General features: G+C 39.3%; 1 protein-coding gene and 1 non-coding gene across 2 annotated transcripts in view; one reads left to right on the forward strand and one right to left on the reverse strand.

Annotated features, from left to right (window-relative positions):
- GPR158 (G protein-coupled receptor 158) overlaps positions 1-19,876 on the reverse strand; it is a 476,701-nt gene that overhangs the window by 294,643 nt on the left and 162,182 nt on the right. The gene's annotated exons all lie outside the window — the stretch shown is intronic.
- LOC111767143 (small nucleolar RNA SNORA38) lies at positions 1,094-1,221 on the forward strand. The gene has a single exon (XR_002799036.1). It is a non-coding gene; the product is annotated as a small nucleolar RNA SNORA38 (small nucleolar RNA).

The raw sequence follows: 19,876 nt of genomic DNA on the forward strand, positions 1-19,876 counted from the left end.
ATAAGGCCCTATGATTCTCTGGACCTTAAGAAAATGAAATGTCTTTCTGTCAAGTTTCTCTAAATTTGATCCCAAATGCCCAGTTCATCCTCTAGAGCCCAGTTAGTGCCAGGCAATGGTTAATAACATAAGTATTCTACTCATTTAACTATCCAGGCTGCTTTGACAAATTCCATACAATGGGCTGGCTTAAACAATGGGAAGTTATTGGCACACAAATTTGAGACTAGGAGAAATCCGAAGTCAGGGTGTCAGCAAAATCTCCCAAAGTCTGCTGTACTCTGGTGCTGTCTGCTGGCAATCCTTGGGGGTTCTTTGGCTTATCTCTGCCTCCCATCACATGGAGGTCCTCTCCTTTCGCACTTCTGTGATTTCCCGGTTCTCTTTGTAATACCTCCAGTGACCCTGTAATCAGGATTAGGGCCCACCTGCACTCATATGGGCCACACCTTAACTAAGAGTCACACCTTCAAGTTGTTAAGAGATAAAAAACAAAACCTTGCAAAAATATCTAACAAGTCACTCCTGCCCCAGCTTCTGTAGATCAGCCTGTGAGAGCATGGCCTTGCAGGAGAATATCAAATAAATAACTCCTGCCCCGTTTCTGTAAATCAGCCTGTGAAAACATGGTCTAATAGAAAGATATCAAATGAGTGACTCCCCCCACCCTGCTTCTGTACATCAGCCCACAGCCTTGCAGCTGCACTCTGCTTCTGTAACCCCACTTGCAAAATTTCACCTAGCAATGCATTAGCCAATGAGCAAAAGTTACACTGATCCCACCTGAAATCCTACATAAACCTATGAAAACTGAAAAATGGGGCTCAGAATTTGGAGATTGCCTCTCCTCTGGGCCCACACATAATAAAATAGTTCACCCATCTCTCTGGAGTGCCGGTTGTGGCTTTCTTCTACGGTTCAGTTCTCCTGTCTACGGTTCAGTTCTCCTGGCTTTGCTGCAACAAAGTGACCATATTTACAATGGGTCCACACCACTGGGTTAAGGGTTAAGTTTAAGAATACCTCTGTGCTGGGTTCACAGTTCAACCCACCACACCAGCTTTCTCCTGCTGCTCTAAGAGAACTGGGACCACCCTCCTGGGAAGGTGTGTCTGTGGTTCCTTGTCCTTGGACATGTAAGAATTGGAGGCAAAGAGATGTGGACTTGGAGAAGTCTGGAGCCAGCTTGCTCCCCGCAGGCCCAAGGAAGAAAAAAAAAAGAGCGTTGGAACCATGGACAACCCTTAACATGAAAAGTGACAACCTGTCCTTAGTGCTAAAGGGATGCTATTTCTAGGGCTAGCATTGATTTTTTTTTAAAGTTATAAGTAGTGATCCTAGATACTGGAAATTAATTTAAAATAGAAATGTTCCCTTTGAAGTTAAATCATCTTATGACTTAAAGTTAGGGTAAAGATGAGAAGAGAGGTGGCATGGAAGTGGAGAAAGAATGAAAAAAAGGAAAGTCAAACTTCCAGCTCTATATGAATTCTGGCTAGATCTCACTCCAAGTAAACCAACCTCTTAGGCTACAAACTATGAAAAACGTGCCAGAGTTTGAGCTTAAAAAACTTTTGTCAATTTCACAAGGCATTAACATTCCCTACCTTCACCAAAATTTGTCTTTCCAAAGTTAATTTCATGATATAATCCAGCCAATTAAGAATAGCAGTGGTGCCCAAACCAATGAGCACCTCAATATCACCAGAAAACTGTTTCCCTTCCCAGATGTACTAAATCAGAATGGATGAGGGGGATCTCCTGAAATTATTTGGCAAAAGCTCTCCAGGTGAGCCTGATAAAAGATTCTATGACTCCCTAAGTTTGAAAACCACAGGTTTATATGGTGCACACTCTTTCGTCTTGAATGCCATAAATTAACAAAGGATTTTTCCTTTTTTTAAAAAAATCATTTATTGAACTCTGTTTTCTGACTTTGTATTGCTTTATTTTAACCTCTTTTTAGGGAAAATTTCAAACAAACACAAAGCAGAACAATATGTATTCTATATCTAACCTTTAAACTCATCATTATATTCCATTTTACTATTAATGGAACCTGGCAATATATTGGGCTTCACTTTTCAGGAAGTTTTGGATCACATAGACGTTCAACAATGGAAGCAGAGGAATACTGGTGTGGGATGTTATTGACAGGGGACACATGGTTGGCACGGAGTTATACAGGGCATGTGTCCAGGGTGCATGGAAATGTGTGGATATTTTCGTAGTGGTTACAATGAAAAACAACTGAGGGAGTGCTGAGTTCCTAGCCAGGGGAGCTCTAGCACAGTCCCTAAAGGAACAGCAACAACCCCCCAAGTGCAACAGCAAAGACCAAAAAGGAATGAAGGTCCAACAATGAGCCCCTGATACTAATGACTATGCTTGTGAGCCTGTGCACCTGAAATAAGAACAAGGCCTAAAGGAGCAGTGTGCCTAAGAGTTATCTCCTGAGAGCCTCCATGTTGCTCAAATGTGGCCAGTCTCGAAGCCAAACTCAGCATGTAAATGCATTGCCTTCCCTCCATTGTGCCCCATGACTCCCGGGGATGAGCCTCCCTGGTGCCGAGGGATTACTACCAAGTACCAGTTGAGATATACCTAGAAAATGACCTTGAATAAAAGGGTCAACTCGGACCAGCAGAATATCACAATCTACATATAATACCAGGAGTTAAAAATACTTTTTGACCTGAATAAAAGGGGGAAATGGAAAGGAAAAATGACTTTATATGGCTATGAGTCTCCAAAAAGAGCCAGGAGGTTATGAGAGGGGTTGCCCTTATGCACACCTCAGCAGAGTCCCAGAGACAGATAAAGTAGATACAACCCCAGGTATTGGTTCTTCTGAGGGCTACAGAGACCCACAGGTTCTATGGTCTTGGGAGATGGAGTTCAGCGTCATGTCAGTTGGCCCTACTTTGGAGATTGTGTTTCTGTGTGATGGAGCTGGACTCAGATGTGATCTTTGTCCACAAGCCTCCCCTGTTACTTTTATCAGAACTGTAGTGGGTGCTGGGGTTTAATGTATACCCAGGGAACCTGAATCTCTGAACTGACCATGTGATAGCCAGACTCTGAGCCTCAACAGACTTGCAGCTCCTACACTCTGGTTTATTGGACTTACCCCACTCATCTAACATGGAGGTGAAGAAGGTCAACCACCACACCAGGAAGCCAAGAGTGCCTACAACTGAAAGCAGAAATGCATCCAGCATCCATGTGGAATCTAAGCCCCCTCTTCATATAGATGTGGAGTGGACACAACCATTCCAAGGTCCACAGGATGGAGGAATAGAGTATGGATTAGAGTGGACTTACTGATATTCTATTCATGAACTATTGTGAGTAGTAATCGAAGAAAATGTGGCATTGGTGTGGAGAAAGTGGCCATGGTGGCTGCTGGGGGTAGGGAGTGGGAGGAAGAGATGTGATGTGGGGGTGTTTTCGGGACTTGGAGTTGTCCTGGGTGGTGCTGCAGGGACAGTTACCGGACATTGTATGTCCTCCCATGGCCTACTGGGTGGACTGTGGGAGAGTGTGGGCTATGGTGTGGACCATTGACCATGAGATGCAGCGGTGCTCAGAGGTGTATTCACCAAATGCAAGGAATGTCTTATGATGATGGAGGAGGTTGTTGTGGGGGGAGGAGTAGGGTGAGGGGGGTGGGGGTTGTATGGGGATCTCATATTTTTTTAATGTAACATTAAAAAAAAGAGAGGGAAACGGACTTTGGCCCAGTGGTTAGGGCATCCGTCTACCATATGGGAGGTCCGCGGTTCAAACCCCCGGCCTCCTTGACCCGTGTGGAGCTGGCCATGCGCAGCGCTGATGCGCGCAAGGAGAGCCGTGCCACGCAAGGGTGTCCCCCGCGTGGGGGAGCCCCACGCGCAAGGAGTGCGCCCGTGAGGAAAGCCGCCCAGCGTGAAAAGAAAGTGCAGCCTGCCCAGGAATGGCGCCGCCCACACTTCCCGTGCCGCTGACGACAACAGAAGCGGACAAAGAAACGACAACAGAAGCCGACAAAGAAACAAGACGCAGCAAATAGACACCAAGAACAGACAACCAGGGGAGGGGGGGGAATTAAATAAATAAATAAATCTTTTTAAAAAAAAAGAGTAAACCCCCATGTACCCTTCAACAATTATTAATTCATTGCCAGTCTTTTATCTATACCACCACCGCCACATTTTATGTTTAATTACATCCCAGAGAAAGCAAAGAATCTTTTTAGAACCATGACAAAATGTCGTCTTTTCAACATAATGCCACACACTGACACTGTGAAGAATGAACCTGCATGACCAGGTCTCTCACCTGGAGCCCAGGTCCTGGGCTGAGATAGCCCAGGTGAACACGTGTACAGGTAGATGCCACAGGCGGGGGTAGGCGTGTGGGGGGGGTGGCAACTGCTCTTCACAGTGGTTGGTTTTAGCCTTTCTGAAGGCTAAAGATGTCAATGTGCTATCACACATCTTGAAGTAATGTGTAAGTTAGTCGGTTTTCCTGCCTCCATTTCAGAGATGGAATTCCCTTGTTCATCTTTACCTCTAATCCCAACAAGGGCTCAACAGATTCAACCTGGTCAATCATACCCAAACAACATCGATTGATAATAAAGTGTGACATTTGTCTAAATAACTCCAGTGTTACAACTACATCAGCAAAGAAAATATTACTAGAAATACCACTAAATATGTTATACTACCATCTAAGAAAATATGGGTGATCTCCTTTCATTCTCTTTCCCATTGCAGATCTGAAAGCAGTATTTTACCCAGTAGAAAGGAGGCATTCTTTTACAAATAAAAGCAGACATTATTACATCACTATTTATTATAATTTGCACATTCAGTACAGAATATGTTGTACTAAATGCTGTACTATAGCATGATATGCTACGGTCCTGGTGTCCTTTCCTGTATAGAGTAGACTGCTGCATTTCATTCTTTTCTACTCTACTTGAGTCTGTTCAGTAAAGGCAGAGTGATTTTCTAAAAGTTAAAGTGAAGGCCTAGCCATTTAGATGTCAAGCAATCAAATTAGAACAAATTGAGCCACTTGGTTTCATCTATGAAGGAAAGAACATTTCCTTAATGAAGGGTATCACAAAGCAAAATCCATCCCAAATAGCACAGACCCTAAAATATCTCCTAAAGGTTCCCGGGCCCCAGTTTCTAAACATAACCCCATCGGAGGTTTAATAGGCTCAATCTTACTAAGCTGCAAATCCCATGTGGCGTCTCTGGGGTACCTGCTGCTGTTTGATTCTGTTCAGTCTCTATTGTAAAGCTATGTATTAAACTAAGGAGTGGAATAAAACATAAACACTACAGCACCTCCCCAAACTTGAGTTCTCTTTATGCAAAATTTTAGTATACATGACTTTGCTTCTGTGCTTTCTCAGCAACCACAAAAAATTCTACTTTCACTAAATGTGAGTCAGTACTGCCAAGGACAATTGGAAAAAAAGGGAAAGGGTTGGGAACAGAAAGGAGAAGTAAAAGGATCACGGAGCTAGAGGAGAAAGGTTTTAAAAGTTAGAGGAAATGAACACTGGTGTCGCAAAATTCTACCTCTGGTAGAAGAGGGAGCAGTCTACCCTGTCCTTCGAGATTGGCCCTGGGAGAGACACGATAAGACCCAGGGACTGGATGAACGAGTCCAAATCACAGAATCTCGACATCAGCGAAGATTTGGATGGCAGGCTGGGCAATGGGATGAAAAGGCACCTGATAGGAAAAGGAAGAGAGCTTATCAAAAGGCCTTGGTCTTTCTGGATCTCTCTGGGGCCTCCACTTGAAGCATAGTTCTACAGGTCACCACAGGCAGGCTCTAGGATCCAAATTCCTTGAAATCTAACACAAGTCCCATCTGCCTGGATTTCTCCTCCTTCACTGGCAAGACAGGAATGAGCACCTCCTTATTCAAGTACATTCCAAGTGAATTAACTCCCAGACCAACGCGCTAACCAAATCACAGGGCAACTCTATGAGTTTCAGCATTTGCTGTAGGACACACCGTTAACACCAAAATTCCTTGACTCTTTATCTTCAGTTCTAGAAAATGACCTCTCTAGCAACTCAACTACTGGCTATTCTAGAGGAGTACATTCACCACCAATGCCCACCAGCAGACTCACTGTATAAGTTATTACATACAAATGTCTAAAAAATATGAAATTTGCAAAGATTCCGGTCATCTTATCAAAGATCGTAATGATAAAAATACTTGGTATTACAAGCTAAATTTTTCTGAATTTGTATCTTTTTCGCTTCTTTTCTTCTCCTCTCTTCTAACAGTTTGCAATTCTGTCAACTTTCGGTTTTCAGTTAAGCCCCATAGTTAAAAATGAAACACACAGGCAATTGACTCCCCCGTCAGGAGGAACAGCCCTAAAAGCCAGCGTGGCAGTTTAAACGTGCTTAGAGCTGCACTGCTCCTGCCTTCCATCTCACAAATGCCCAAGCCCCTTCAGAATGCAAGTCTAGCCACAGCTGGAAGGGGTGTCTATTTCGCTCAGGGACTGAGAAGGCGAAGGCACTCAAAGGCAGAGAGCGCAGCCAGGCGGTGAGCACTTTCATTCAATGGTTCCCTGGTGAGGCGCTCCTGTCGCTGGGGCAACTGCTGACAGCCGCGAAGCTGCTTAGCGCAGCAACAGATGATCTGTTCGTGAGGCTCTCTGTTAGCAAACTCTTATGGCCATGGGAGAACCGAGGCAGGGGGTGAAATCAGTTTCTGGGTGACTGAACCAAGGCTTCAGACTGCCGTGTTTTAAAGCTGCACAGGGGAGGACAAGAGGTGGAATGTTCTCCGCGTGATCCTGGGGCAGGTGTCCCTGCATTCCACACTTTCAAATGAATAAAACAAATGTGCCATGACAATCCCGGTCTCTACACCCTAATTCCTTCCCTTTCTCCTCTTCTCTTCTGTTTTTGGACTTTATCTCTGCTGTGTAGACTTGAGCTATGGAAAGTTCAGACAGGAAGAGGAGTAAAATACATGGAAATCAGCCCCATCCTACCCTCCCCTACTCCTACCCCACTCTCCTGCTTTCCTTTCCTGATCATCTGATATGTTATATATTCGACTTTACTTATATTGTTCATTGTCCATCTTCCCTTGAAGAAAGAACACTCCTTGCAAGCAGGATTTTTTTTTTTTATTTTGTGCACTAGTTTAATATGTAGAATAGTATCTGACACCTAGCTGGCACTCAATAAATAAGTTTTGTTGATTAAAAAATAAACATTTGCTTGCTGAAGGTGGTATCGTGGTGTAGGAGGAAAATTAAGATTTTGGGTGTCAAAAAAAAAACAAGAAAAAGTGGGCAATTCTGGTTCTAATCAGTTCCAGACAAGGCTGTGAGAGCCCTGGGGGTTGTCTTGAGTTCTCCCTTTGCACAGCTCACCTCCTTCCTCGCTGTGGCGCTCCCCGCGCTCCCCTGCCTACACCCACCAACCCATCCCTTAGAGTCAGTGTAAGAGGCTGAGGCTGATTAGCATTTAACGACTGCTCAGTCTGTGCCAGGCCCGGCATGTTATGATTAGAACAGTAACTGGCAGGAGAGTAGGGGCTTCACAAGGGTTTGCTACTACAGCTCTTGTCACTGGCATTATGATGTCATCTCCTTTTGGAAGATGAGGAAACTGAGACAGAGTGACGACGTACACTGCATGGAACTGGAGGAATCTGGCTTTGAGTCTGTGATCCACTCTATGGCATTTGTCTGAGTTGGCTGCTCAAATTCTTGAGCCAGTGTCGCTAGCAGGTGTCGATCTGCCCTCCGGTAGAAGTAGCCCATGGCCTGAGCTGAGGTGAGCAGAACCAGTCCCAGCAGGACACAAAGGATTATTCCTTCAGGACGCTAATTTTTGCTGACAAAATGCACCAAGCTGAGTTGAGATTTAAAAAGAATCATGTTCCATTCTTACGCTTGTCTAATAATGTCCTTTATCTTTACCCAGCCTTTCCAAAATGTTTGCAACAGTCCTACAAAGTGATCCCTGAGAAAATTTAGGCAACTAAATTTGAGAAACAATGAGATGTCTATTTTCCCTATATGGACACCAAGCCTTTTGGCCTCTTTGCATTTTGGAGATGTCCATGTGAAGAAATCCTTTAAATTTCATTTATCCCAGAGTGTTCCAGTATATTTGACAACAAAGTCCTTGGGAGTTTGGGTGTGGGGGTCAAATCCGTAAGAAGTGTTTCTCTTAATTCACAGCAATGGAACTGATGCTAGGAATTCCAAACTACAGGGGTGGTGTTTTGTTGCTGGGGTTTTCTTTATGTGGAGAAAATTCTACCAAACTCCAAAAAGTCTACCCAGGAGCAGAGCCAACACGGGCGCTACCATCAGAGATGGAGAGTACCTTAGCCATCTGCTTTCAGGACTAGGAAAGGAGGGTCTACTAAAACTATTAAGTTACTTGCATACACTTTTAAGTAAAAAAATATGTTAAAGCCTGGGTTTATAAATGAAGAAGCCAATATTTTGTTTCTGTCTGTAACAATTATTTGAAGCAGAGAAAACCAATTAAAATCCTAATCTTTCTGTTTTCTTTAATTATAAAATGTTTTCTCTCCTCTTCAAAGACAGAAAGGCTGATATCATGAATAGCCCAGACAGTTCAAAGCTACTTAAAGTTTTAGGAAAAGAAAATCATTAGATTCCATAGAATAACATAATATTAGTCACATTTAATGTCTAGCTCCTGCAAACAAGTACATTCTCCTACATAACATCAAAACAACTGTTAAAATCAGAAACTTCATATGGATTCATTATTATCATCTAATACTGACCAACCATTAGTTTCACTATTTGTACCCATAATTTTCACCATAGCAAAAGGATCACATGTTGCATTCAACTGTCATGTCTTTTAAGTCTCCTTCAGTCTAGCAGTTTCTCAGTCTTTCTTTAACTCTTCAACTTTGATCCTTTTTTGTAGATTACAGGTTAGTTATTTTATGGTGTACAACCCAATTTGGATTCCCTCCACGTTTTCTCATGAACAGTTGCAGTTATGCATACTTGGCAGGAGTATCACACAAGTGATACTGTGTTCTTCATGAAGTTCATGTTTATCACTCAATGAAGGTGGTGTCTTCAGGCTTCTCCACTGGAAAACAGCTAACTCCCCTTTGTAATTAACTCATATTTTATGGACAAATATTTTGAAATCATGTAACTATGCCATTTCTCATTCCATTTTTATGTATTTATATATTTCTTTGTTTAGTTTCTCATTCAACTCTTGGTTTCCTATACTATTCAAGGGAATATAATCCATAATTCTCATATATATTCTGATAACAAACCAAACCAGAATGAGAAAGTAGCAAGTTCTATATAAACTTTGAGCATAGTCCCATCACTCAACTTCCAAACATGGAATTTTAATATTTCTTTTTTTTTCATTTATTGAAGTATATCATTCATACATAAATATATATAAGCAATATATATAATATATATAGTAATCGTTGTGAACTTACAAACATACATAACATCATACAGGCTCTCATACCTCACCCTACCACCAATACCTTTCACTGTTGTGAAACATTTTTAAGTAATGATTAAAGAGCATCCTTAAAATACAACAACTAACCAAAGAATCTTACATTTGGTGTACTTTTCCCCCAACCCACCCTAATAGTACTATCATTATTATATCATTTATATGTGAACATACATAAACAATAGGTGTATAGTAAAAGTTGTGAACTTACAAAGCAAACATGCAAAACATCATACAGGGGTTCCATACATCAACCCACTACCAACACCTTGCATTGTTGTGAGACATTTGTTACAAATTATGAAAGAATATAATCAAAATCTTACTACTATAGTCCTTATCTTACATTTGGTATACTTCCCTCCCAACTTACCCTATTATTATTTTTAAAATATATTTTTATGACACAAGTTGTAAACTTATGAAACAATCATGCACATATGCAGAATTTCCATACAACACCCATCTATCAACACACCACACCATGGTAGAACATTTGTTAAAGATTATGAGATATCAGGTCCATAGCGTACATTTGACATACTTTTTCCATACTCCCACATTATCAACACAGTACATCTTTAGCATAAATGTATGAATATTACATTATTACTGTTAACCACAGTCCATAGGTTATTCTAGTAGTATTTTACCCATGCTTCTCCACATTTCCACCACCTGCAATAGTGATATATATCTGCTCTAGCTCACAAAGGACACTCTTGCATCTGTACCAACAACCACAATTATCACCCACCTCTGGGTTTACTGTGCTAGTCAGACCCCAGATTATTCTCTAGCTTTCTGTCAATTGGCATTTACATCCCTAAACTACCCCTTTCAGCCACAATTGCATTTATAAACAAGCTGTTACTCACTATAATGTGTTACCATCAACTCTATCCATTTCCACACTTTTACAGTAAAGTTAATTTAAACTTCTACATACATTAAACATAAATAGTCTATCTCAGTCCTTCTCTTACCTCCTTTAAGAATCTCCACTTACCACCAGATCCTCAAGATATTTTCCTATAATTTACTCTAGAAGTTTTATGGTTCTTGCTTTTATTTCTAGGTTTTTTATCCATTTTGAGTTAATTTTTGTGTAAGGTGTGAGATAGGGGTCCTCTTCCCTTCTTTTGGCTATGGATATCCAGTTCTCCCAGCACCATTTGCTGAATAGTCTATTCTGCCTAAGCTGGGTGAATTTGACAGTTTGTCAAAAATCTCTTGACCCTATATGTAAGAGTCTGTTTCTGAACCATTATTTTGGTTCCATTAGTCTATGTGTCTATCTTTATGCCAGTACCATGCTGTTTTTACCACTATAGCTAAGTAATACGATTTGAAGTCTGGAAGTGAGAGCCTGCCAACTTTGCTTTTCCTTTTTAAGGTGTTTCTGGCTATTCAGGGCCCCTTACTCTTCCAAATCAATTTGATAATCATGCTTCCCATTTATTTTTAAAATGCTGGTAGAATTTTTATCAGGATTGCACTGAATCTGTATCTCAATTTGAGTAAAATTGACATTTTAATGATATTTAGTCTTCCAACAATGAACATGGAATGTTCTTCCAATTATTTAGGTCTTTTCTTTTTTTTTTTTTCCTTTTAACAATTAGTTATAGATTTCAGAATAAAAGTGCTTTACATCATTGGTTAAGTTTATTCCTAAATATTTGGGTTTTATCTGTCACATTTTATTTTCGCCACTCTTTTGAGAATTTTAGTTACTTTTACTGATACAATATTTATTTCTAGACTCTCTTCCAAACCTCTCTCTCATGTTTTGTTTTGTTTTTTTCGGGCAATGGCACACCATTTAGTTTTTCCTGCAAAGCTGGTCTCTTGGTTATAAACTCTCTCAGTTTCAGTTTGTCTGTGAATATTCTAAACTTACCTTCATTTCTGAAAGACAATCTTGCTGGATATAAGATTCTTGGCTGGAAGTTTTCTCCTTGCAGTATCTTAAATACATCATACCACTGTCTTCTTGCCTTCATGGTTTCTGATGAGAAATCAGAGCTTAATCCTATTGGGTAACCCTTATATGTTATGCATGGCTTTTCTCTTGCTATTCTCAGAATTCTCTCTTTGTCTTTGGCATTTGACATTCTGATTGTATGTGTCTCGGAGTTGGTCAATTCAGATTTATTCAGATGGGAGTATGTTGTGTGTCTTGGACAAGGATATCCATGTCCTTCAATAGGATTGGGAAGTTTTCTACCATTATTTCTTCAAATATTCCTTCTGCCCCTTTTTTCTCTTTTTCTCCTTCTGGGATACACATGATACATATGTTTGCACATCTTTTGCTGTCATTTAGTTCCCTGACAACTTGTTCAATTTTTCCATTCTTTTTGTCATCTGTTCTTTTTAAGTTCACTTTAAGAGGTCATTTCTTCAAGCACACCAATCCTTTCTTCTGCCTCCTCAAATCTGCTATCATATGATTCCAGTGTATTTTTTATTTCATTTATTGCACCTTTCATTCCCATAAAATCTGCTATTTTCCTATGAATACCTTCAAATTCCTCTTTGTGCTCATCCAACATCTTCTTAAAACCCTTAATCTCTTTAGCCATCTCATTGAATTTGTTAAGGAGATTTGTTTGAACATCTATGATTAGTTATTTCATCTCCTTTATGTCATCTGGAGGCTTATCTTGTTCCTTTAACTCAGTCATATCTTCTTGTTTCTTGCTGTGGATTGTAATTTTTTGTTGGTGTCTTGGCATCTGACTTACTAGATGTATTTATTCTGACTGCGGGTTCTCTCTTCAGTTTAGGGTTTTCTTGTACTTTCTACCTTGCTGTTTGTGTAATAGGAGCCAAGGATGTAGCTGGTGCTATAATCTGTGGAAGTTCAAGCTGCCCTCATTTCCCCAGGGACCAATGAAGCTTCTCCCAACTTTCTCTTTTGTGGAAGGGGTAGGGACAGAGCCACAGCTGTGTGTAATAATCTAAGTTGTACAGTCCTAGACTTTAGTTGTCCAGAGAAGCTGATGAAACTTCAAGCCCCTCTCTCCCTTGCTTGGGGTGGGGATGGAACTGCAAGTGTGGGTAGCAATCTATGCAGTGTAGGTCCAAGATGACCACACTTGCCCCCAGTGGACTTCTGACTATTCAGTCTCTCTGCTGAATGTACCTGCAGTTACCCAGAGAGGCTGGTGCAGGCCCCACCAGCCTCCTCCCTGCCAGAGGTGGGGCTGAAGCCTAGCCAAGGGCTGCAGGTAGATCTGGGTGACAGAAGTCGGTTCCTACCATCACTGTGATTGATTTTTGGTCAGTCCTGCTTCCTCTCATGCAGGGGACAGAGTCAAAATTGCAGTTTATGGCCTCTTTCCAACTTGGACAGGTTCAAACTTTAGCTGTTCTTAGGGTTATACTTTAGTCAGCCAAATTTATTAATCAGTAGCTGAAGTCGGTGGCCAGCCATCTCCTCCTCCCATTTCTGGGAAATGGAGCTTCCAATTGCAGCCACAGAACAGCTCCGGGGGCAGCTCATGTCACAGGAGTAGGACAATCACTGGCCTCCATAGCTTGGCTGGTAATTTTATGGAGAGGCTGGTGCAGGTCCCCCCAGCTTCCTCCCTGAGGAGCTGGCACTGGCCTAGGCCAGACCTGCAATATGACCTGGATGGAAAGAAGCTGGTCCCCACCAGCACTGGGATCCTCAGTCCGCCCCGCTTCCCCTCATGCCAGGCACGGAGTTAAGATGGCGGATCCGGCCTCTTTCTAACCTGGACAGGCTCAAACTTTAGCTGTTCTCAGGATCATACTGCAGCCCACTGAATTTCCTCATCAGTAGCTGAAATTGGCACCCAACTGTCTCTTCCTCCCCCATTTTTGGGAAATGGAGCTTTCAATTCCAGCCGCGGAACATCTCCCAAGGCAGCTTGGGCCTCCAGCGGAGGATGGGCACTGGCCTCCGGGGCATGGAGCCTCTACTTATGAGTCTTCTCTGCAGATGGGAAGTCTCCTCCTTTCACTCCTTCAGGGATGTTGCAGGATGATCTTCTGATCTTCAGGACCCCCCAAACAGGTGCTTTAGATAGCTCTGGGTGATTACCTGTGTGCCCCGCAGCACCAACTAGTTCTATGAGCTCCTTACTCTGACACCATCTTGCTGGTTGTCCCCTTAAGATTTCTTTTGAAACGTAGAATGAGCTATGGGACAACTTGAAATAGTTTAGTATACATGTAATTAGGGTACAAAAAGAAAAGGAAAAAGAGAGAGGGAGAGAGAAAATGTGAAGAAATAATGATCACAAATTTTTCCAAATCTGATAAAAATTATGAAAGCATAGATCCAAGGAACTCAAGAAATTCCAAACAAAGAAACATGAAAAAACTACACTGATGGGCATTATAGCCAACCTAGTAACAAAGAGAAAAATCTTAAAATCATCAGAGAAATAAGCATTACATACAGAGGAACAAGATAGACAGCAGTTTTCTTGTAGGAAACAAGGAAAATAAGAAATAGTAGAGTAAGTACAGTACAAAGAGACAAAAAGTAACTTCTCAAAGTGATGAGGTTGTGAATATGTTCATCATTTTTAATGTGATGATGATTTTGCAAGTGTATACATTTGTCAAAACTCCCAAGTTGCACTGTTTTAAATATGAGCAGATTTATGTATGTACATTAAACCTCAATAAATCTGTTCTGGAAATAACAAAGAAAAGGGAGTGGGAAGTATCAGATAGGATAAGATAGACATTACTGTGCAGAAATTTAAAACTTTGTCATATCAAAGTCATTAGAAAAATTAAAAAGCAAATATCTGTAATATATATGGCATATAGTTGTCCCCCTCCAACCAAATAAAAACAGATTAAAAACTCTAGCAAACAATTCACAAATAGGAAAATGTAAATTACTAATACAGGGAGAAAGTTTAAAATCATTAACAATTTGAAAGCTAAAATTGCAATGAGCACCAGGTTTCACCTACTGAATTAGATTTTTATTTTATTGATCACTTTGAATGTCCATGAGGATGAGTGAGAATGCTATTAACATCCACATGGCTTCTGGGAACATAAATTAATGAAACTTTTCTTGGGGAAAATTGACAACATGCATCTAGAACATTTCTGATATTTGTACCCTTTAAGCCAGTAAATTCAATTTATAGAAGTAGACCTTTAAAAAGTGACAAGAAATCCAGGCACAAATTTCTGAACAAAGATAATCATAGCTGCATTATTTATGACAGCAAAAAACTGGAAGCAACTATTATAATAGCACATTCTGAGTCCATTATGGTACTTCCATATGATGGAATATTCTGCATCAATTTAAAGTATATTTACAAAGAATTAATGATATAAAATGCTTTTGATGTAGTATAAATTTTTAAAAGAATGTGAAATTGCATACACAATTTGCATACTTGTGATCTTACTAGCATTTTAGAGATGGTGATCATATAATACAAATTCTGAATTTTTCAGAGGAAGAAGCTAACACTTGGAGATGTTAAACAGACTTTTTCATGGTCAGAAAATTAGTGATAATGCAAGAACTAGTACATAGCCAGAATGCCCATCTCCCAATTCTACTTTACATCCACTTATAGCACATGCTGGAACCCTCCAGAGAGTACCTATATCATTTGGTTGCTAAATCTTTTCTAGCATTTACAACAATGCATTGATCTGTTAATGTGTCTGTGAACAATTTGAGGATAAGAGCCCTGTTCTATGATCAAGTCTTCATATATGTCTTCTAGCTAGGCTATTAATCCTTTGAAGGCAAGATACATAAACTTCTTACCTAGCAAATATCACAGTGCTTGACACGTGATGGGACCTCAGTTAAGACTTACTAAATGAACAGAATGTCCCAAAGGAAGAAGAATATGACAACCATAAGTCCTAGAAATTGGAGTTCTCTGAATCAGGTTTGCATGCCCTGATTAACGAAGAACATAATGGGTGTTCAGTGGAAATAGAGATTTGCAAACATTTTGCTTTCATAGGGATTTGAAATCAGCCAAATCTACTCATAATTTACATAAATACAGAGGATGAGAATCATTTATCACAAGGAAAAACATCAAAAACTCTGACCTAGAAAATAAATATCTCAGTCTGAAATGATCACTATATATTAACAGATCTAGTATATACTAAGCATCACAGATGATGCTTCTAAACCCAAAGGTGAAGTGCCAGTTTCTTATCAACTGTGATAGAAGCAACTTTGATCCTTCTCACTTCTGCCTCCAAATATCTTACAAAAGAAAACTTGACCACTCATAGGCTATTTTCATTTCTCCTCCAACTCCCTAAGTATATGCTATATAATTTTTGGTAAACAACGTGTTCCCAACTTTTTAGATAATGATACATAAGAACAGAAAATTCCTGGTAAAATAAAAAAGAACACTACTACTTGCTTAGTTAAATAGGGACCCTTAGGCATGAAGCAATTGCCCTAAGGATAGGTCCACAAGAGTTTCTGGTTTTTCAAAGAAATTCCTAATAAGTATAAAGCTACCAAGTGGTCAAAATATAGTTGAATTTTAGTAATCCATTAAAAGATCATTTGGGGAGCAGATGTAGCTCAGTGATTGAGTGCCTGCTTCCCATGTACAAGGTCCTGGGTTCAATCCCCAGTACCTCCTAAAAAAAAAAAAAAAGATCATTTGAGTCTTGTTCAGATTAAAATTGAAATGACATTACAATATTACAAATTAGTGGAAAGGAGAGTTTCATGCATAGATGGATTATTATTTGTCAGTTTATAAAGGTCACCACTGTAATTTCAGATGCCATTTCTAATAAGTGAACAGCTCAGCTGCTTAGCACACCATAGTCATGAGAAGACCAGACTCACAGATGGTCCAGGGAGCTTCTCTCTCATCCATGGTTACAGTTTATGGGCCTGGACATTTCAATGAATAAGAAGCAACATATACAAATTTTCCTAACCCCAACTGGGCTTCTGAGTCACAATATCACCAAATACAAATAGGCTATTAAAAGTTCATTGTTAAGGGTTGTAGAAGTTGAAAAAAAACGATGAGACACAATTCACAAAATAATATGTAAAAGATAAGATATACCGTGTGGCTCAATTGCGCCATAATAAAGAGGACTTATAGGATGTAGAAGGATACCTTGGAGTGCTGCACAATGCTTAAAGATAACTGTGCTAGACTGCCTGCCTTGAAAGGATTGGATTAGGGTGGTGCTGACTCAAATGTCAAAGAGAAAGTTGACAGAGGCAAAAAAGAACAAGTTATTCAGAGCAACAATGCCAAAATTCGAGTGGAACCCACCTCTTTACTTCAGAGCCAGTAAATCCCCTATTAAAATCCCTTACTAAAAACCTGTTTGGGTTTTGAAACCATTTTTGTATTTGCTATAACACATAGAAAATCAAGTGAGTTATTATTTGAGTCTTAGCAATATTAACCATCCATGAGTACAAATAAACTAACACACACATATAGGGCATGGGCTACTTATAGTCAGTAAATGTTCTCGTGTTTTACATGAGGAATGGCATCACCTCTGTAATTAGTCAGTTAGAAAAGCAAATTCTCAATCACAAGTACTAATCTTCATTGCAATGTTCTTTCATGTGTTAGATAAAATTGGCCTAGATGGCACCAAACAAAATGCCTCATTAGCTAGATAAGTAAGTATACTATGCTATTTTACTGATTCTCAGAATTGTTTTTATTCACATTAAGTTTCATCCTAAAATTCCTAGTGCACAAAGCACCAGAGATTCTCTTCAAACTTTGTAGTATTCTGCTCTACAGATCTTCATAGAGAACCAGTCAGGTGCTAGGCACTGTACTTGATTCTGGGAATAAAAATAGATGAATAAGTTATGGCCACAGTCTAGATGCTCAGGCCATCATGCACACAGAAAATGTCAATATACTGTGACAAGTGTGGTGATGGCAATGTCCAGAGGCTAATAAGGATAGACCTTGGAGGTTACCAAGTCTAGACTATAAGTCAGAGAAGAAACCTGATGGATGTGACACCTAAGATGAATCTCGAAAGATGATTCTAAGTTAACCAAGAAAATAAAAGAAGGCAAAAGCCATTCCAGCAAAGAAATAGCCTGAAATAACCTGAAACATGTAAAGAATAATGAGTATTTTTAGAGCAAGAAGCCTGGAGATGCCAAACAGCAAAAAGCCTTCCACATCACATTAAAGAATGTAGACTAATCTCTTTAGGCCAAAGACAGTAAATTGAATAGTGGGCCAATGGTACCTGAAGATCCAGAAAAATGGTTTTGTTTCATCAGCATGATACATTTTAGAACTTTTACATTTGCTTAGCTGAAGGCAGAAACGTCAATCTCCTATATTCCACAAGGAAAAACACTCTATCATATTAAATATAGCTACTTTTTTCTGTTTATATTACCTAACTGGGAGCTTAATGGCAGTTGAAATGCGAAGCAGAGTGGTAGATTTAAAGAGCAGATGTAACATGGTCAGATTTTCATTTTAACTGAAATAGAATGAGGGTAATTAAGATAATAGGGGTCATAGGAATAAAAATATACCAAGACATCATCCAAAACTTTATATACAGGAATAAACAAAGTAATGCAAAATCCAATATTTTCAGTATAACTAGAAGATAAAGGACAGTAAAAAAAAATCAAATTAGCTCTATGTAGAAAAAACAAACACCATTGTCCAGTGAAGCTATTTCTGTTGAGTATCATGAAACCTAATTGAAGGTAGTTCACCGATTCAACATTAAATAGCACTGCATTCCTTTCAAAAACATAAAATCTTTATGAAGTTGAACTGTCAATTATTATTGTAATAAAAAGCAAGTGAAGCATGAAAATCAATGTGGAATAGTAATGTTCAATCTGATTCTAAGGTTTGAGAAATTGTACAATGCCCAGCAGGCTTAAACATTCCAATAGCAGATTATTTGAGTTTGAATGAAATTTTAAATTATGGTACTTTTTTTTTTTCACTTCATTTGTCTTCAAATAGCTACAAAGTTGTTAGGACATAAATATTATATATTCATTTGTTTTAGACCAATGACTTAGCAAATAGAACTGTTAGGTATTTCTTTTAGCCTAGGGGCACCATGAAAATATTCCTGAGACTCTCAGGACACCATGATCTACAGAAGTTTTGAACTTCTGCTTTAATCTGTATATTGAAAGAACCCACCAGATACCTTGGAAAATGATCTGCAATGATCACCTGAGACATATTCTAATAAAACTAGACTTTAAAGATAAAGGAAGATATCTATGGACTCAAGGAAAAAAGATCAAATAACAAGAGCAAGGGAATTAGACTAGCATCAGACTTCTCAAAAGCAACATAAAAAAAAGCATGTTGAAGAATTCATGCAAAGAAAATATGAAAGAAGAATTTTACATCCAACTAAGCTGTCCTTTAGGGATCAAGGCTATAGAAAAACAATTTTAAACATGGATTAATTTATGGAATACAGTACACTTGAGCCTTTCTTCAATAATCCACATGCAAATAAGTATTATCTAACCACAGATAACTAGAGAGACTTCATATTGATATAAGACTAAAGCAAAGGTAAGAACAAGTATATAGAAATATAAAAATGATACATTCTGTAAAAACAGAAATAGTGCAAATAAAGCATGGGACAAAAGGAGAGAGAGTAAAAGAAAGCAGAAACTCCTTGACTCTCTTCTAGGCAATAAGTCAAAGGATTCCTTTATATGAGAATAAAATTCAGCCGAAGAGAAAAAGAAAGCCATGGAAGCAGAAGCCAAAAGGAACCAGAAGAGAAGGGAGAGACCAGTAGATGTTGCCATGTGCTTTGCCACGTGATGGATGAGTCCAGGATCGCTGGCAGTCAATCTTCACGGAGAAAGCATAGCCTGATTATGCTTTGATTTGGACATTTTCATGGCCTGAAAGCTGTAAGCTTGTAAGTTAATAAATCCCCGTTGTAAAAGCCAACCCATTTCTGGTACATTGCCTTTGGCAGCTTTTGCAAACTAAAAGAGTTATATCCTTTGTTTTCCAATGACATAGCTCTGTGAGGTCAGATAATCTTCATATATTTCAACCAAAACAATGTTCTGCAACAGATTGAAGGCAGAAACAGATGTTAAGTATCCACTTGTCTTCAATTAAGCCAAAAGTCAAAGAAATTTATAAAAATGCACAATGACACTCTTTTCACTAACTTTTTATGTTTGGGCAAATATACTTACTTCTCATTTAAAAATGGGATCTGTGCTAATAGGCAAAAGATTTACCATTGATCATTTTAAATGAATTAATAAATGTTTGTAGATTTTTTGAGTCTTTATTTCTAATAAGGTAAATGGTATA

The sequence above is a fragment of the Dasypus novemcinctus genome, chromosome 5 (genome assembly GCF_030445035.2).
Source record: "Dasypus novemcinctus isolate mDasNov1 chromosome 5, mDasNov1.1.hap2, whole genome shotgun sequence".
Lineage (NCBI taxonomy): Eukaryota > Metazoa > Chordata > Mammalia > Cingulata > Dasypodidae > Dasypus > Dasypus novemcinctus.